Below are 17,991 nucleotides of genomic sequence, written 5' to 3' on the forward strand. Positions count from 1 at the left end.
GTCACACCACCCCACGGTCTCTGCCCCGACTCCTACCTCATTCTCGATTGTGCCCGCAGAGTGTGTGGTTTTCTGGGCCACTAGCAGGTTGGGCGCTGCTCTTAGCCCGCCAAATCATCACTCCTCTTTGCCGCCGCTTGCAACCCCAGATGGCTTGCACCCAGTGGTGTACCAAGGGTCTCTGGCACCCAGGGACTAATGCATTTGTGTGCCTCTCCAGCACTCCCCCAATCCTTCTTGTACTATTGCTTAAGGCCACAGAAAATCAGTGGCGTCTCTAGACAGAAGAATTGGGGGGGGGGGGGGGGGGGGCGCCAAAAAGACATTTCCTCATCACACCCACCTCCATCACATGACCTCCTGCTTTAAAATTGTCTATTAAAAAAAGTCTTAATAAGAAAGACCAAAGGGTCTTCTGCGTAATTTTAAAAAGCTGGCCAGTTTCACACCTCTAGTAAAACTACTATTAAAATTATTTGATAGCTTTATTCAACTAATTCTATATGGCTATGAGAGTGAAGTCTAGAAAGTATACAGGAAGGAAAAGAATGTCAATATAAATCCTGCACCTCCATTTCTGTAACACACTGTGCATCCATGGAAATTCACCCAACAATGGAGCTTGGGTGTTTCCCTTACAACTCAAACAAAAAAATATTTTCAAATTCTGGTATCACCTCACAGTAATAGCAACACAAACATCTTCCACTGCCAGACACATTGTGAATTAATACAAAACCCCGCAAAAAGACACTCAAAATCTATTCTGCAAGCCTATTGTAACATAACAGTAATATCAACAACATAACAGTAATATCAAACAACAATAACCCTACCTGTGAAAAAGCAGTACTGTAAAAATTACACTGGGTATCAGAATACCAATGATTCACCTACCGAGGAAACAAAACAACACAGATTGCTATAGATCCCTACACAGACACACTAGCAGAATCTCTCATAGTCACACGCACAGAGAAGAGACAGACCCTCCCAAATACAGAATAAAGGATCACAATTAGACACTGAAATGGAAACCCCAAGAAGCCAGATTCTGAGTGTAACAATGGAAAAACAGAACCACCATTCCTCATAAAACAAATAAAATCAAGAAACATAAAGCATCAATTATAATAGTAAAACCATTCTAATAAAAGAATATTTTAAAACTACTGATAAATAGAATAATTTCTATTAATTAAAATCAAATACATTTTTTAAAAATTTCCCAAGCACCAATAATATATTTCAAAAGAGCATACATAACAAATAACACCCAGTAATTAAAACTAATAAGGATTTTATAAAGCCCCTGCTGTCTATACCTGGGAACTCTTGATTTCCAGTCACTCTGAAATTGTCGAGGATTAGGTTAGGGGAGCGCACAAACTTTATCCTCTCTTTCACACATACTAACATGTTCATTCTCTCTCACATATACACTGTCACATACACACACATACATGCTCTTATACCCACCATAACCTCCCTCTCTCTCACAGAAATTGACACACTTTCAGGCTCTAAGACCCTATCTCCTCCCCACACCACCCACAAGCTCTCACTCCCCTGGATTCTCTCATACATACACATGCTCTCACTGGCTCCCTCACATACACACAAACACACACACCCAGGCCGCTCCCATTCATTCTCACACCGCTCCCTCCCCACCCCCCAGGCATGCACACATTCATTCACACACACGAAAGTGACACCTGCATTCTCTCAGTATTGACCTGTACCCAAGCCCATGCTAACAGAACTAAATAACGAAGGGTAGCACCCAACCAAATTTCAGGACTACCACTTCGTCGCTGGCAAAAAGCAGACCGAACAACTGCTAAAACCTCCATGAATCATGTCTGCAAAAAAGGAGCTTCAACAATAAAAAACTTAAGCAGTCTTTCGGTATCGGAAGAAAAGGCTGGGCCTCTGGACTGATCTGTGGTATTACAGGAAAAAGAATTAGCAGGTAAGAACAAATTTCCATTTCCTGAACATACCCAGATCAGTCCAGAAAAGTGGGATGTACCCAAGCCACCCTACACTGGGTGGGAACCCGAAACATCCGCACGAAGCACACTCTCCCCAAAGGACGGTTCATCAGAAGCCTTAACGTCCAATAGGTAATGTTTCGTAAAAGTGTGAATAGACCACACCGCCGCCCTACAGATCTCCTGAGGCGACAGTAACTGACACACTGCCCAGGAGGAAGCCTGAGCCCTAGTGGAATGAGTTCTGAGACCCAAAGGCACCTGACGCCCTCGGGCTATGTATGCTGCGCAAATGGCTTCCTTAATCCACCAAGATATGGTCGCCTTTGACGCTTTGTCCCCCTTCTTTGGGCCACCAAAGAGAATGAACAAATGATCAGAATGTCTGAAGTCATTGGTAACCCCAGATAATACAATAAGGCGCGCGGCACATCCAAAAGATGAAGGTCTCTATTCTGAGAAGACTCCTGGGACCAGTTAGGGAACCCCGGAAGCTCCACAGTTTGATTGACGTGAAAGGCTGAAACCACATTAGGGACAAAACCCGGAACCGTACGTAACGATACCAGACTGTCGTAAATCTGAAGAAAAGGATCCCGACAAGACAGCGCCTGCAACTCTAAGATCCGACGGGCCAAGCAAATGGCCACCAAAAACACCATTTTCAAAGTCAGATCTTTCAGGGAAACTCCACGAAGAGGCTCAAAAGGAGCGCCACATAGAACTCGGACTAAATTCAACCTCCATTCCGGAGGCTCTAAGACCTGTCAAAGTTCCCCTGCAAGGTACCTAGAGCTGCAACTTGTACACGAAGGGAATTAAACGCCAAGCCCTTAGTGAGGCCCTCTTGCAGAAAGTCAAGAACCCGAGGAACATGCACCGCTAAAGGGTCGCAGGAATGCTGATGAAACCACGTCTTAAAAAGCTTCCAAACTCTCACATAGGCCATAGAGGTGGCTGAACATCTCGCCTGTAGGAGGGTGGAAACGACTTGTTCTGAATAACCCCTCAAGCGTAAACGTCGCCTCTCAAAAGCCAAGCCGCGAGAGAGAAGCAATCCTCCTGATCCGAAAATATGGGCCCCTGACGAAACAGATGCGTTAGATGAGCCAGCTGAAGTGGACCCTCTAGAGCCAAGCGTATCAGATCCGCGAACCATGGATGACTAGGCCACTCCTGCGCCACCAGAATCACCCTTCCCAGGTGCCGCTCTATGCGACGGAGAAGCCGAACTATGAGGGGCCAGGGCGGGAAGGCATACAGCAGAATCCCCGTGGGCCAAGGACACACGAGCCCTGTTCTCGGCGACGGCTGAAAAAACTAACTGTTTTTGCGTTCGCCTGCGTTGCCATTAGATCCAGCTGAGGAGTTCCCCATCTGGCACAAATGAGATTCCACGCTTCGAGAGATAGTTCCCATTCCCCTGGGTCTAGTTGCTGACGGCTGAGATAATCTGCTTGCTCATTCTCTACTCCCACAACATGGAATGCGGCAATGCCCTCGAGATGGCGCTCCGCCCAGGTGAACAGAAGACATGCTTCCAGTGCTATGGCAGGATTTTGAGTCCCGCCTTGCTGGTTGATATACGCCACCGTAGTCGCTTTGTCCGAGAAGACTCGCACCATTCTGCCCTGGATCCAGGGAAGAAATGCCCGAAGGGCCAGACGTACAGCCCTGGTCTCGAGCCAGTTTATGGACCAGGATCTTTCCATCGCCGACCAGAGCCCTTGGGCGGACCTGTCTGCACACACTGCCCCACCCCCCCCCCCCCCCCAACCTGAGAGGCTGGCATCAGTGGAGATTATCAGCCAATTCGGAGTGTCCAAATCCACCCCCTCGTTCCAGATTGTCCAGTGACAGCTACTATGTCAGACTGGCTCTGAATTCCGGAAGTAGAGGCATTGGTAGATGGAACTGCTCAGACACCAGGCTCCAGCAAGACAAAAGTGCACGCCGTAAAGGTCTTAAGTGAGTGAACACCCAAGGAATCAAGTCCAAGGTTGAAGCCATGGAGCACAGGACCTGAAGATGATGCCACACTGTCGGATTGTTCCTTCGAAGAAGGGAATATATTTGTTCCTGCAACGTCCCTATTCGGTCTGCTGCTAGAAACACTTTGCCCAGCAAGGTATTGAATTGTGCTCCGAGATAAATCAACTTCTGAGTGGGTACCAAGTGACTCTTCTGCACATTGATTACCCAATCTAGGGATCGCAATGTGAACATCACTATGTGTACTGATCTCTCGTAGTCCTCCCGAGACTTCGCGCGAATCAACCAGTCGTCCAGGTACTGGTGGACTAAGATTCCCTCCTGATGAAGGAAGGCCGCCACCACCACCATCACCTTGGTGAATATGCGAGGAGCTGCTGAGAGACCAAATGGGAGGGCTCGAAATTGGAAGTGTCGTCTCAAGACCTTGAACCGCAGAAACCTCTGGTGATTCAGCCGGATCGGAATGTGCAAATACGCCTCCGTGAGGTCCAGAGATGCAAGAAACTCCCCTTTTCAAAGCGCAGCCATCACTGTCCTCAGGGTTTCCATACGAAAGCGAGAAACCCGAAGGCAACGGTTAACCTTCTGCAGAACGAGGATGGGCCGAAACATGCCCTCCTTCTTGGGAACCACAAAGTACACGGAGTACCGACCTAGTCCCTGTTGAGCCTCCGGAACTGGGACAATAGCTTTGAGCTCGAAAAGTTGTTGTAGAGTCACCTGGACCACCTCTCGCTTGACACTTGAGGCCACTAGGGACTCCACAAAAACCTCTCAGACCGGGCGCAAGAACTCCAGTGCATACCTGTCTTTGATCACGTCTAAGACCCAGCAGTCTGATGTAATTCTTGCCCATTCCGTGTAAAAGTTGGATAATCTGCCTCCAGCAGCTTCGACGACGGAATGGGTGCTCGTGGCTTCATTGGGTGTTTTTATTACTTCCTGTACCAAGATGTCCCGAATATCTTCCAGGCCGGCAACCCCCTCAAAAGGACTGCTGGCGCCCCGAAGCAGGTTTAGAAGCAGGAGGTGCGGAGTATCTACCCGCTCTGAAGCGGCAATAGTCCCGAAACCTAGCTCGAGGAGGGAAGACTTTCTTAGAAGATCTTTTATCTTCCAGCAACCGATTGCCCTTGGATTCGGCAAGCAGCTTTACTAGCTGATTCAGATCCTCCCCAAAGAGGAGCTTGTCCTTAAAGGGTAGATTACAAAGCTGGGACTTGGAGGACAAATCCGCCACCCAATTCCGCAGCCAGAGGAGACGCCGCACTGACACCAAGGACACCATCCCTCTCGCTGAGGTCCTCACCAGATCATACAAAGCATCTGCAACATAAGCAATGCCTGCTTCTAGGCGGGCAGACAGCAGAGCCCCACTGTCGCCCATACCGGCCCCAGCAGCCGACTCCTGGACCCAACACAGACAGGCCCTCTGCATGAGGCTAGCGCAAACTGCCACCCGAAGGCTTAGCGCTGCAACCTCGAATGCTTGCTTCAACTGGATCTCCAGCTTGCGGTCCTGCATATCCTTAAGGGCAGCTGCCCCAGCAACCGGGATAGTGGTCTTTTTCATGACTGCCGAGACCGCAATGTCCACCTTTGGAATCTTCAGTAAATCCAAAACAGACGATAACGGATACAGTTTCGCCATAGCTCTACCCACCTTCAAGTCAGAATCCGGAGTCTCCCACTCCCGGCTCACTAGTTTGTGAACCTTCTTAGGCAAAGGAAAAGATGTTGTAGGACCCCTAATGCCGTCGAGGACTGGATTGACACCCTCATTGTCAGATTCTTCTTGAGAAACCTTAAGTCCCAGAACTTCAAGGACATTTATTTATTTATTTGTTTTATTAATGGGTTTGGAACATCTGATCGGTTTACAGCGAACATCAAATTCAGCAACAGGCTTTACATGGAACAAGTGTTTAACCAAATAATAGACATTAGGGGATGGTATGAAGAGTAACAGGTGTAAGTAAACAAAAGCGATAGGGAGATACAATATCTGGGATCAGTTAAATAAAAGCTATAATAACTATATACAAAGGACATGGGGAATAAGGGGTCTTAACTCATCCAGCTTGAACAAACGTACCACGCTGGGGTCATCCCCCTCCACAGGAGGGTCATCAGGCTCATCCGGATCATCAGTATGCACATCAGCCGGATCTGGCTGCGGATCCGGGTCTGCCGCCCCTACTACCCCAGAAGCTGGCGTCACCCCAGACCCCGGGATCAGATCGTGCGTACCCTAGGGAGAATCCCTGTGGGGTGAGCCTGGTCAAAGAGGCACTGATGAGGGTCCATACCCAGACCTCTTTTCTCAGGCGGGTCTGAACCTGCCCCCAGGAGACCGGGCCGCTTTACCGCCGAGCGTTTCCTTGCCTGGAAAGCCTGGTGCATAAGGAGGACAAATTCTGGGGAAAATCCCTCTGGGTCCCTCTCACCCACTGGAGAGTCGGCTGGGGTGATATCATCAGTTCCCCAGTGAGGTCTTCCCTCACCGGGGCTAGAACAGGCGGAGAATCCAAATCGAAGGGTGGGGGGGGGGGGGTTTCAAAAAGGTTCATGAACAGTAATTGTTAATGTTTTTGGCCAAATTGTTTGGGGCTTTCAGAACAGGCCTACGATAATTTCTGCAGTTGCCATTTCTTAGTTAATTTTATTTTATTTATGTGTAACTGCAAAGGTGATTTCTTTTTCTTGTGTTGTTGGGAAATGTATTGATAGGGTTGTGTTCTAATGCTGGATGTTTGTTATTATTGGATTCTGTTCAATAAAATTTATTCATTTAAAAAAAAAAGAACAGGCAGAGAATCCTCTTCCCGCGAAGCCGAAGATAAGACAGACGTTCCCCTCCCTGAGAGGCAAGAAGCCCTGAAGAGCCCTCTAACCCCGGGGAACACGCTGTGCATAAGGAGGCCGCATCCAACGCCTGGCCGCGTGACCCACATGTGCAGCAGGCCTGCGATTCTATTTTCGGTCCCATCCGCAACAGCATGCAGATAGTCTGAAGTGAAATACAAAAGGGCGTGAATAAAAAAAGAAACGCTCGGAGCCACGACGCGGAGAAAATTTCAGTCAAACAGGACCAGAAAAAACAAACTTTTTGTGCTGCGGGCTAAAAGACTGAGGAGAAAAATACGTGCGCAGCCGTTCCGCGGGAAAGGAGCCTGTCTATAGTGAAATCGCAAGGCCCCCAGCAGGGAAGTGGGGAATAAACAAAGCATACAGAGAAAAACTCACCCTTGCCCTCAGAAAATGACCCGGAGCCCCGGGAGCTGAGGGGAACACTGCTGACAGCTTCCCCGGCCGGCCTGTGAAAACAGCTTTTTTTTTTTTTTAAATTAAACTTTACCAAGACACAGAGAAAAGCTGTTGCAGGAGACAAGGGAAATACTGAGTAACTGCAGGTGGCACTCTCGTTATGTAGCAGTGCCCAAAGTTCTAACTGTTCTCCAACTCCACCCGCTGGTAGGGATACACAACCAACTTTTATGGACTGATCTGGGTATGTTCAGGAACCATTCATTCTCATACACAGCTACAGCCTCAGACAGGCACCAATACATTCACACAAACACCCCAGTGCACACACTGAAGGCAGACTCCCCTCTCTTTCTTTTGCCAGCAACCTCAGAGCCTCTCTCATTCCTCTGCTACTGACCCGCCAGGGCCAGGAGCCCACAGCCAGGAACCTGCACCCGCAACCAGGTTGGTGACTAGGCCCAAAGCCCAGCCGGCCTACGAGACCTCCGACCGGGACGCCAGCCACTCCACCCCCCGGCTTCATTCGCGGCTTACCTCAAGACAACCTCTGACGTCCTGAACACGACGTCATCGAAGCGACGGTGGGTGAGCTTTTAAACTGCGGCCATCACGCGCCTGGCGTCGTGCGCACAAAGGAGCGCGACAAAGGAGCCTGCCCCTTTGTGCGTGCCGAGAGGACCACCACCAACCATCACCCCACCCCGCTCACTCACGAAACCCACCGTCCCCCAGCTGCTTCAAAGGACAATCTCTTTCCCTAACCCCAAATCCACGTCTGGCAAACCTACCATCCAAACCCCCGAGCCACCCCACCACCACTCCAAGACCAACATCGGGGGATACCCATCACACTGAACCAATGCCCTATATCCACCTACCCCCTCCCCCTAACAATACCATGCATATACCCCAAACTACCCCCTCTGAACTGCAACTGCCCCCCACTCAAAAGACACCACATCCCCCACACCCAAGACGCCTCACCCCCATCCCCACCTCCCACAACACCCCCCTCACGGCTCTATCAATACTAACTCTGCTACTCATCAATGCACAGTCCATCTCCAAAAAAATTCCCATTCTACACGACCTCCTAACAGACAATCACCCTGACATCCTGTGTAACACCGAATCATGGCTCAAAAAATCAGACACAGCCCTAATCAACCAACTTCCCCACGTAACATACAACATCTTCTCCCTACCCAGACCAAAACAAAAAAAAAAAAAAAAGGAGGTGGCCTCCTTCTTCCCTCACATGCATCCCCATCAACATATCACCCCCTAGAAATAGGCCTTTTCAAATCTAAAAATCTCCAAATCCTCCTGCTATGTGCCCCCCCTAAATGCCTAGATCACAACCTATCCACCCTCATTGAAACCATCTCCTCCCAAATCAACATGGACCTAACTGCAATTATATTAGGAGACTTCAACCTCCATATGGACACCACCCCCCTCCCACCTCAATGCAAACTCCTCCTTGACACCATGACCGCAATGGGTTTCAAGCAAATCATACATTCCCCGACCCAAAAATCAGGACATACCCTCGATCTGATATTCATCAACAACAAAATCTCAACCTTCAACAGCATCCCATGGTCCGACCATAAACCAGACCACCCTTCAACTCAAAACCATCCACACCGAATACAACTCCAAAAAATACATCAACTTCTACAAACCTTGCTCCAGCGAAGACTTTACTGAAGCCCTCCCCAGCGCCCTAACCACCTTAGACCTCAACGATCCAAACACGGCCATCAATTCCTGGATTAACATCAACGCTGAAATTGCCAAAACCAAATTCCCCATCATCTCCAAAGCAATCACCAACAACAACCCCCACAAAACACCATGGTACACCCCTGAGCTGAAAAACACCAAAAGACTACTCCGAGAAGCTGAAAAAACCTGGAGAAGACATCCTACTCCACCCCACCTCGACAGATACAGAACGTGACTCCACATCTACAGAACAGACGCTGATAAAGCCAAGCAAGAATTATACGGAAAGAAAATAGATCAACACCAATACAACCCCAGAGCCCTATTTGACCTCATCTCCAAACTGACGCAACCCAACCACCTTTCTCCAACCACAGGCAGCAACGCAAAGACCTGCAAAGAACTTGCCCACTTCTTCTCAGATAAAATTACCAAACTCAACCCCAACCCCCACAAAAACGAAGAAATACCAACCCTACCCAACACCTCACCTCCCACCTGGTCCAACTTCGAACTTATCGCCTCAACTGAAGTAAAGAAAATCATTCAGAAAATAAACCCAGCCATACACCCCATTCCGGTCAAGACTCTCAAACTCATCCCAGATCTCATCCCAGATCCCCCCCCATTAGCAAACCTCCCTCCCCATGTGCTAGTCTCGCTCTAATAGTGCATACTGCTACTGTTCCTAGTTATGTTATATTATCCAAGTTGTTCACTCCCTTGTTCATTGTAAGACATATGTTGTCATTGTTTTCTACTTGTTATAATGTAAACCGGAGTGATAAGTAATTCTGTTACCTGAACTTCGGTATAAAAAAAAGTTATAAATAAATAAATCTCATCGCCAAACCCATCGCGGACATAAATACCTCACTTGAGCAAGGCATCTTCCCTGAAGCCATGAAATGTGCCATAATCAAACCCATTCTCAAAAAAAACACATCTCAACCCCACCGACCCCTCCAACTACAAACCCATCTCAAATTTCTCATTCATATCCAAGATCATCAAGAAGCACATGAATCTCCAACTCTCTGAATACTTAGAAAACCAAGGAATTCTGTACCCCACCCAACACAGTTTCAGAAAATCCCTCAGCACCGAGACTCTCCTCTTATCCCTCACAGACACAGCGCTAAGAGGCATCGACACCAGTCATTCCTACCTTCTCATCCTACTGGACATCTCTGCCACATTTGATACCATAAACCATGACATACTACTAACCCGACTAATGGAGATTGGGCTATGTGAAAACACCCTCAAATGGTTTAGATTCTACCTATCCAACAGATCCTACAAAGTTTGCCTCAACAACTATGAATCAGAACAATTCCCACTCCCCCATGGGGTACCTCAAGGATCCTCTCTCTCCTCCACCCTGTTCAACATATATATATGCTCCCTCTCTGTAAACTCCTCTCCAGCCTGGACCTCTCATATTACATCTACGCAGACGACGTCCAGATTCTTCTCCCCAAAGAAAACATACCAAACACCATCGCATTATGGGAATCCCTCTCCATCCAAATAAAAAACCTCCTCACTCAGATATCGCTCACTCTCAACCACAAAAAAACAGAAATTCTACAAATCTCAAACAAACCCACCACAAAAACCATCCAAGACATCTCCCCACTCAACCAAACACCAATCTCACCAATGAAGTAAAAGACCTTGGTATCACCCCCGAATTGGAACTCAACATGAAAAAACATATCAACCTAACAATCAAAGAGGGCTATTACAAACTTCAAGTCCTCAAAAAACTCAAACCTCTACTATTCACTCCAATTCCTGACCAGTACTACAATCCCTCATACTCTCCAAGCTGGACTACTGTAACTCCCTCCTCATCGGACTCCCTGCCTCCACCACCAAACCTCTCCAGCTTCTGCAAAACGCAGCAGCCAGATCTCTCACAAACACCAAGCGCTCGTCACACATCACCCCCATTCTAAAAGAACTCCACTGGCTCCCCATAGCGTACAGGTCACAATACAAAATCCTCACCCTCCTGCACAAAACCATCAACAATTAAAAAATCAAATGGCCAAAAGACTCTCCCCAACCCCATGACTACCAGAGAAACCTGCGATCCCAAAACACAGGCCTGCTTGCTATCCCTCACACAAAACTAGCTCACCTTACCTCCACCAGACAACGTACCTTCTCAGTAGCAGGCCCCTCCCTCTGGAACAAGCTGCCCACCCAAATAAGACTGGAACCCTCCACCCAATCATTCAAAAAACAATTGAAAACATGGCTATTCCAAAAAGCCTACCAACACACAGTCTAATCCTCCCCTCCCCTCCCCATCCTACCCCTATTTACTTACTGTTGACTATGTCTGACTCTCTGTTATCATGCTCCTCCTCACCAATGTTTCCATGTATCATTATTGAGACAACTTAATCTCATGTTAAAATGGTTATATGCTATATTGTACTCGTTATAAGGCACTTAGCCTAAGTTTTAAAATTGAATGTTCAATCCTTAATGTTTAATGTTGTAATGTATCAATAGTAAGACACCCCCGTCATACTATTCCAACAGTTATAATGTGAGCCAATGTGATGTACTCCAATGAATGTCGGTATATAAAAGCAATTAAATAAATAAATAAATACTGCTGTCACCGCTGCCATTTGGGGAGGTGCTGATTGCTGCTACTGGCACTGAAGCCCGTTCTGCTGCCTCCTCTGTGCAGGCCCCGCAGTATTAAATATTTACAGGCTTCCACTTCCTCCATGCCGAGAAAGTGCTACTCTTGCACATTCCCAAAGATAACATACGCCAATCACTAAAAAGTAATTTTTTTTTTTTACCTTTGTTATCTGATCTTAGTTTTCTAATCAGTTGGTCAAAGGCTTTTTTTCCCCACCTTCCCTTTCTTGTTTTTTTGCCAATTCCTTTTACAGGGTCTTTTTTTCCTATTTCTTTTCTCTCCATCTGTCTTCTTCCCTCAAACACACAATCAGGTTTTCATTCTCACACGCTATCTCACACATATATACCCACACAGGCTCTCACACTTACATGCAGTCTCATGCATCCACAGCTCTCACTCTCACATGCTCTCTTTCTTTCATGCATACATACACAGTCTCTCTCCTGCACATGCTACTCACTCTCACACACAGTCTCTCTCACTCCCACATGCTGTCTTGCTCAAGCACAGGCTCTCACTGTCACATGCTGTCCCTCTCATACAGAGGTTGTCACATGCTGTCTCTCCAAACATTCAGGTCCTCACTCCCACACACAGTATCTCAACTCACTTTCACACACACACACAATCTCTCAACTCATCTGATACACATACACACTCTACAGGCCCTCTGCCTCTCTCTCACCTCTGGGCCTCCTCTGCGCGAGTTGCCACAAGACGAGCTCTGCGGCTGCTCTGATCGTCTCTGGCCCCCCGCGACGTGGAATCCGCGGCGGCTCTGCTACCGGGTTTCCTCCTCTTCTCGGGCCACCACGACGTTGGAAATGCGGCGGTCCATTAATGCTGCTCTTCTTCTGTTCGCGACAGATGCTCCGCCTCCTTCCTGCTCACGCGGCTCCGGCAACGTTTTTCTTCCGGGGCCTCGCAACCAGGAAGGAGGAGGAGCATCTTGTTGGGATCTTTTCTTCAGACCGTGGTGGGCTCTACCACAGCCTCGCCGATCTTCCGGCAGCACAGCAGTCGTTCTCTGCTCACCCGCCGGTGAGATGAGGTCCATCGGCGGCAAGGGCCTCCCATGTCGGCCATCAGCGCCCCGCCATGGTCCTGCGCCTGGGGGCATTGGCTCCTCTTGACCTACCCTCGGTATACCGCGCCCCCTAATGCTCGGCGCCCTAGATTTGCCTAGGTGCTTCCGCCGGCCCTGGCGATCGGTGGTGTTAATGTCTGTGCAATAAAGTTATTGATGCTGATGTACATCTCAGCTCTGTGAGGTCACGTGTTAGTGTCAGTGTAGATTAAGTTTGCAGCTTGATCTGTTGTTACTAGAGGTGTGTGTGTGTAGTGAAGGTAAGAAAATAACAGAGTGGATTTTTTTTCTTTTGGAAGAGAGCTGGTATTGCTTCTAAGATTGAAAGACAAAAGCAAAAATATTCAAAGAAAATCGTGCAGTTTGTTGGATGTAGGAGGGATTTATCTCTAAAGAGAGCTGGAAGGTAGTGTTATGAGGGTGGGAATTTGCAGAACGCTTTATCACTTGGGTGGTGTCTGGATGTTGCTGATGAACTTACTGTAGGTTTGATTTATGTATACTATGTATTTTCCTATGATGGGATAGTGCAGTTACAACTTTAGTTTGGAGATAAAAGTACAAGTGAAAGTTGGCAGTCTGGGTTTTCAGTGATTTTGAATCATGATTGATACCCCTTTAAATTTCAAAGGTTTGAATAACCCCAGTAAGAGAAATTCGGGAGACGCATATTAATTATAAAGAATCGGCAAAACTATCAGGCTGCTGCTTTGTGGTTGAAGCTGTTTCTCCTTCATTAGGTAAGAAAACGGGGATGGCCATTTTATTTAAAAGCTCTTCCCTTTTTAATTTTGTTTCCTAGGAATCTGCCAGTGAAGGTAGATGAGTAAAAGTCATTGTTGAGCAGGGTGGTAAATAATATGGTCTTTATTAATATTTATGCACCTATGGTGACTCGCCAGACTTTAAAAAAAAATTGCATAGTTTTAACAACTCTGTAATACTTCTAAATTTATGGGTAGAGATTTTAATCTACCTCTAGAACTTCTTTTAGATTGTTGAACAAATGTTAAAGCATAGCAAAAAAAAAAAAAAGGCTAGAGTAATATTATATTCCATTTTAAAAGCTTTGGCATTGTCGGACCCATGGAGATTATACTTTTTACTCACTCCCACATCAGTCATACTCCAGGATCGATTATTTTTTTTTATCTCTGTTTTGTTGTCATTACTGTTAATTCTAAAATCATAGTAATGAAGGCAGAAAAAGACCAAATGGTCCACCCAGTATGCCTATCACGTTTCTTAGGGTAGTAACTGCTTTCATGCAGGTTATCTGGGGGATAACCTGCATGAAAGCATGTTATCAAAACTAAGCAACTGTCAAACCCATAAAAAAATTACTGCTAGCAATTGTTTTAAAAGGTGAGCAGCCTTCTTGATGAGTCTGAAAATGCTGCTTGAACTTGCTTTGCTTTTGGACTTGGCTGTAGAAGAGGCCTGAGCTTTTTCCTTAATGTCCAATCAGTATACCAGACCATAAAAATCAGGGTGCAGCGTTGGCTGTCTGAATTCAATTCCCTTTTTTCCCCCCACTGTCAAAGCCGAGAGCAATGTTGGTGTTGCATCAAAATCATGAAAGCTAATTGGTTAAGGGTAGTAATCTCTATGCCTTCTGTTAGAAATAGTAGCTGCTGTTCCATGCAGGTTACCCCCATGCATCCTTTTCTTTGTTTCCACTTCTAGACTTTAGGAATTCAGTGTTTATCCCATGCCTTTTTGACTCAGTTTACTGTGTTCGTCCTCACCACTTCTTCTTCTGGAAGGGCATTCTAAGCATCCATCACCCTCTCCGAGAAGAAATATTCCCGATGTTGGTTTTGAGTCATCCCCTCTGGAGTTTTATTTCATGACCCCTAGTTCCACTGTTTTGTTTTACAACAAAAAAGGTTCAAGGAGCGTGTATCATTAAAACATTTCAGGTGTCTGAAGGTCTGTATCATATCTCTCCTACACCTCCTCTCTTCCAAATTTTACATACAGCCTCTCCTCATAAGTATTCCTATACAGACCCCACATAATTTTGGTTGCTCTTCTCTGGACCACCTCTTTCCTGTTAAGAAATATGGTTTCCAGAACTAAACACAGTACTCCAGGTGAAGCCTCACCAAGGACCTGTACAAGAGCATTTCACCTCCTGTTCTTACTAGTTATTCATCTGTCTGTGTAGCTCAGTATTCTTCGGGTTTTAGCTATTGTCTTGACACATTGCTTCACTGCCTTCAAATTGCCAATCACTATCACCCCAGGTCCCTCTCCCATTCCAAGCACATTAGTCTTTCCCCCCCCCCCCCCCCCCCCCCCCATTTTGGATTACCACACCCAGATGTATGACTCTGCACTTCTTGGCACTGAAGTCCAACTGCCAGTCTTTGACCACTTCAAGCTGTTTTAAATCACTTTTCTTTCTCTCTACTCCTTCAGACATGTCCACTCTGTTGCAGATCTTAGTATCATCTGCAAACATTACTTTCTATCCCTTGCACAACGTCGCTCGCAAAGATATTGAACAGAACCGGTCCCAAAACTGATCGCTGCTATACTCCATTTAACACCATTCTCTCTTCAAAGTATTATTTATTTATTTATTTATAGATTTTTCTATACCGGGGTACGTAAATAACATCACCTCGGTTTACATTCAAACAGTAATACAGCATTGCGCTTTACAATTTAACATGGTAACTGAACAAATACAATACAGTATATAACTATGTATTAAAAGAATATAAGCAATATATGAGAGATTGTGGCGGATAGGAAGAGTAGTTGAGGATACAGATCATTGATAGTAGGCTTTTTTAAATAGCCAGGTTTTAAGGTTTTGTTTAAATTTTTTGTGGCAGAGTTCCTGGCGTAATTCAGAGGGCATGGTGTTCCATATAGTTGATCCAGCAATGATGAAAGATCGTTCTTTTGTACTAGAGAGTTTAGTCAGATTGGGTGCTGGGATATTTAGTTTGGCTAAATTCTGGAATCTCGTTGGGCGGGAAGACATTTTGAATTGCAGTTGATCTGTGAACCAGAGCATTTCTCTGTTTTGAATGGCTTTGTGTATCAGCGACATAGATTTATAAATTATCCTGTAAGCCACGGGTAGCCAGTGCAAAGACTGAAGAGCTGGAGTGATGTGATCATGGCGGCTTGTGTCAGTGATAATGCGGGCAGCTGCATTTTGCAGCATTTGCAAAGGTTGAATGGTGGTTTTAGGTAGACCCAGTAATAGAGCATTGCAGTAATCAATTTTTGACAAAATAGTTGCTTGTAAGACTGTGCGGAAATCATATTGGTATAATAGAGATTTAATACGTTTAAGAGTGTATAGCTTAAAGAAACCATTTTTTACCGTGTCCGCGATGAATTTTTTAAACGTGAGATTGCTGTCAATGATGATACCAAGGCTGCGTACTTGTTGTGAAATAGAGGAGTTGTTTTGAGAAATATCAGAGTTGATCAGAATTGTATTTTTTGGAGGTGAGATTATGATAAGTTCAGTTTTATTGGTATTTATAGCCAATTGGTTGTCTGTGAGGATTGTTTTAATTTCTAATAAAGCTACCTTCCAGGTACTCAGTGCATTTGTGATTGTGCTGGTTATAGGTATGAGTATTTGAACATCATCTGCGTAGATGAAGTGTTGAAGACCCAATTTAGAGAGTAACCGGCATAGCGGTGTAAGGTAAACATTGAACAAAGTGGAGGAGAGAGAAGATCCTTGGGGGACTCCTTGAGAGAGGTTTCTTGGCTTGGATTCACTTCGTCCACATCTAACGCTGTATGTTCTATTGCTCAGGAATGACTGAAACCATAGTAAAGCCGATCCCGAGATACCTATTTCAGATAGACGGGTAATAAGGGTGTTGTGGTTTACCGTGTCGAAAGCAGCTGATATATCAAGAAGGGCGATGAGGTATGATTTGCCAGCATCTAAAGCTTTTAGTAGCACCTCAGAAAGTGATATCAAAAGCGTTTCCGTGCTGTGGTACTTTCTGAACCCATATTGGGATGGGAAGAGTATTTGATGATCATCTAAATAATCAGATAGTTGTTTGTTGATGACTCTTTCCATAATCTTTGAGAGGAAGGGTAGGTTTGATACTGGTCGAAAGTTTGCTGGATCAGATGAATCTAGGTTAGATTTTTTTATCATTGGGGTAATGATAGCATGTTTAAGTATAGAAGGAACTATGCCTGTGGTGATGGATTTGTTAAGAATCTTTGCAATAGGTTTTGCTATTGTAGAACGTATTGTAAGAAGAGTCTTAGTAGGTAAGATGTCTGTGGGGTGGAAAGCTGGTTTCATTTTCTTTAGAATTGACTCAACTTCAATACCAGTAGTAATCTCAAGATTAGATAGCTTTGTTTCAAATTTATCTTGAGCGGCTGATGTAGCTTGGTTGGTGTGAAAAGGAGCAGGAGATGAATTAAATCTCTTTAAAATAGAATGTATTTTGTTATAAAAGAATGTAGCTAGTTCCTCACATTTTGAATCATCATTGTTGTTTAGATTGTTGTGAGTTGGAGCAGTAACAAGGCTTTTGACATATTGGAAAAGTGCTTGAGGGTTGAATTGATATTGATGAATTCTGGAAGCATAGAAATCTTTTTTTGTTTTGTCGGTGGTTTGGCGATATTTGTGTAGTAATGATTTGAATTTTAATAAAGTCGTGGAATTTTGGTTTCTGTGCCATTCTTTTTCTGTCTTACGTAGCTCCATTTTCATAGCTTTAAGCTCGGGAGTATACCAAGGTTTTTTCCTTATTATTTTTTCGGAATTGATTTCCTTGGATTGAATAGGACAGAGTTTCTCTGCTATGTTACTAGTAATTTTAAACCAAGAAGAGGTAGCTGTTTCAGCGTCTGTGAGATCTAAATTTTTGAGATCTTCTGATATCACATTATTAATTTCATCTGTTTGACCTTGTTTTCGGAAGTAGATGGTTTTTTTGCTGTGAACATTAGATGGTAATTGTTTTATTGTACAGCAGGTGTCGATCCGAAAGTGGTCCGACCAAGGAATTGGAGTGCAGAGGGGAGGTTTTGTATCAATATGGGAGTTAGTAAAAATGACATCAAGGGTATGACCAGCTTTATGAGTCGGGTTAGTCACAGCTTGTTGAAAGCCTAGAGCATTAAGAGAGGTTAGTAAAGATTCACAGGCTGGGGTTAGAGGGATGCGATCAAAGTGTAGGTTCAAATCCCCCAAAATAATTGTTGGGAGGTGAATATCAAGGTTT

General features: G+C 45.4%; 2 protein-coding genes across 3 annotated transcripts in view; one reads left to right on the forward strand and one right to left on the reverse strand.

The window, feature by feature from the left end:
- The window catches only part of SETX (senataxin), a 383,775-nt gene extending 371,234 nt beyond the window's left edge, over nt 1–12,541 (reverse strand). The window contains 1 exon segment of the mRNA XM_029613495.1: nt 12,353–12,541. The gene's annotated coding sequence lies outside the window, so the exon portion shown is untranslated.
- Nucleotides 12,542–12,613: 72 nt separating this feature from the next.
- Nucleotides 12,614–17,991, forward strand: part of CFAP77 (cilia and flagella associated protein 77) — a 574,339-nt gene continuing 568,961 nt past the window's right edge. Inside the window, exons 1-2 of one of the 2 annotated variants that reach the window (XM_029613689.1) lie at nt 12,614–12,810; nt 13,386–13,494. The gene's annotated coding sequence lies outside the window, so the exon portion shown is untranslated. Of the gene's footprint in view, nt 12,811–12,979; nt 13,015–13,385; nt 13,495–17,991 lie in introns of those variants that run through there. The other variant, XM_029613690.1, reaches the window with a different exon arrangement.

This window comes from Rhinatrema bivittatum, chromosome 8 (assembly GCF_901001135.1).
Source record: "Rhinatrema bivittatum chromosome 8, aRhiBiv1.1, whole genome shotgun sequence".
Classification (NCBI taxonomy): Eukaryota; Metazoa; Chordata; class Amphibia; order Gymnophiona; family Rhinatrematidae; genus Rhinatrema; species Rhinatrema bivittatum.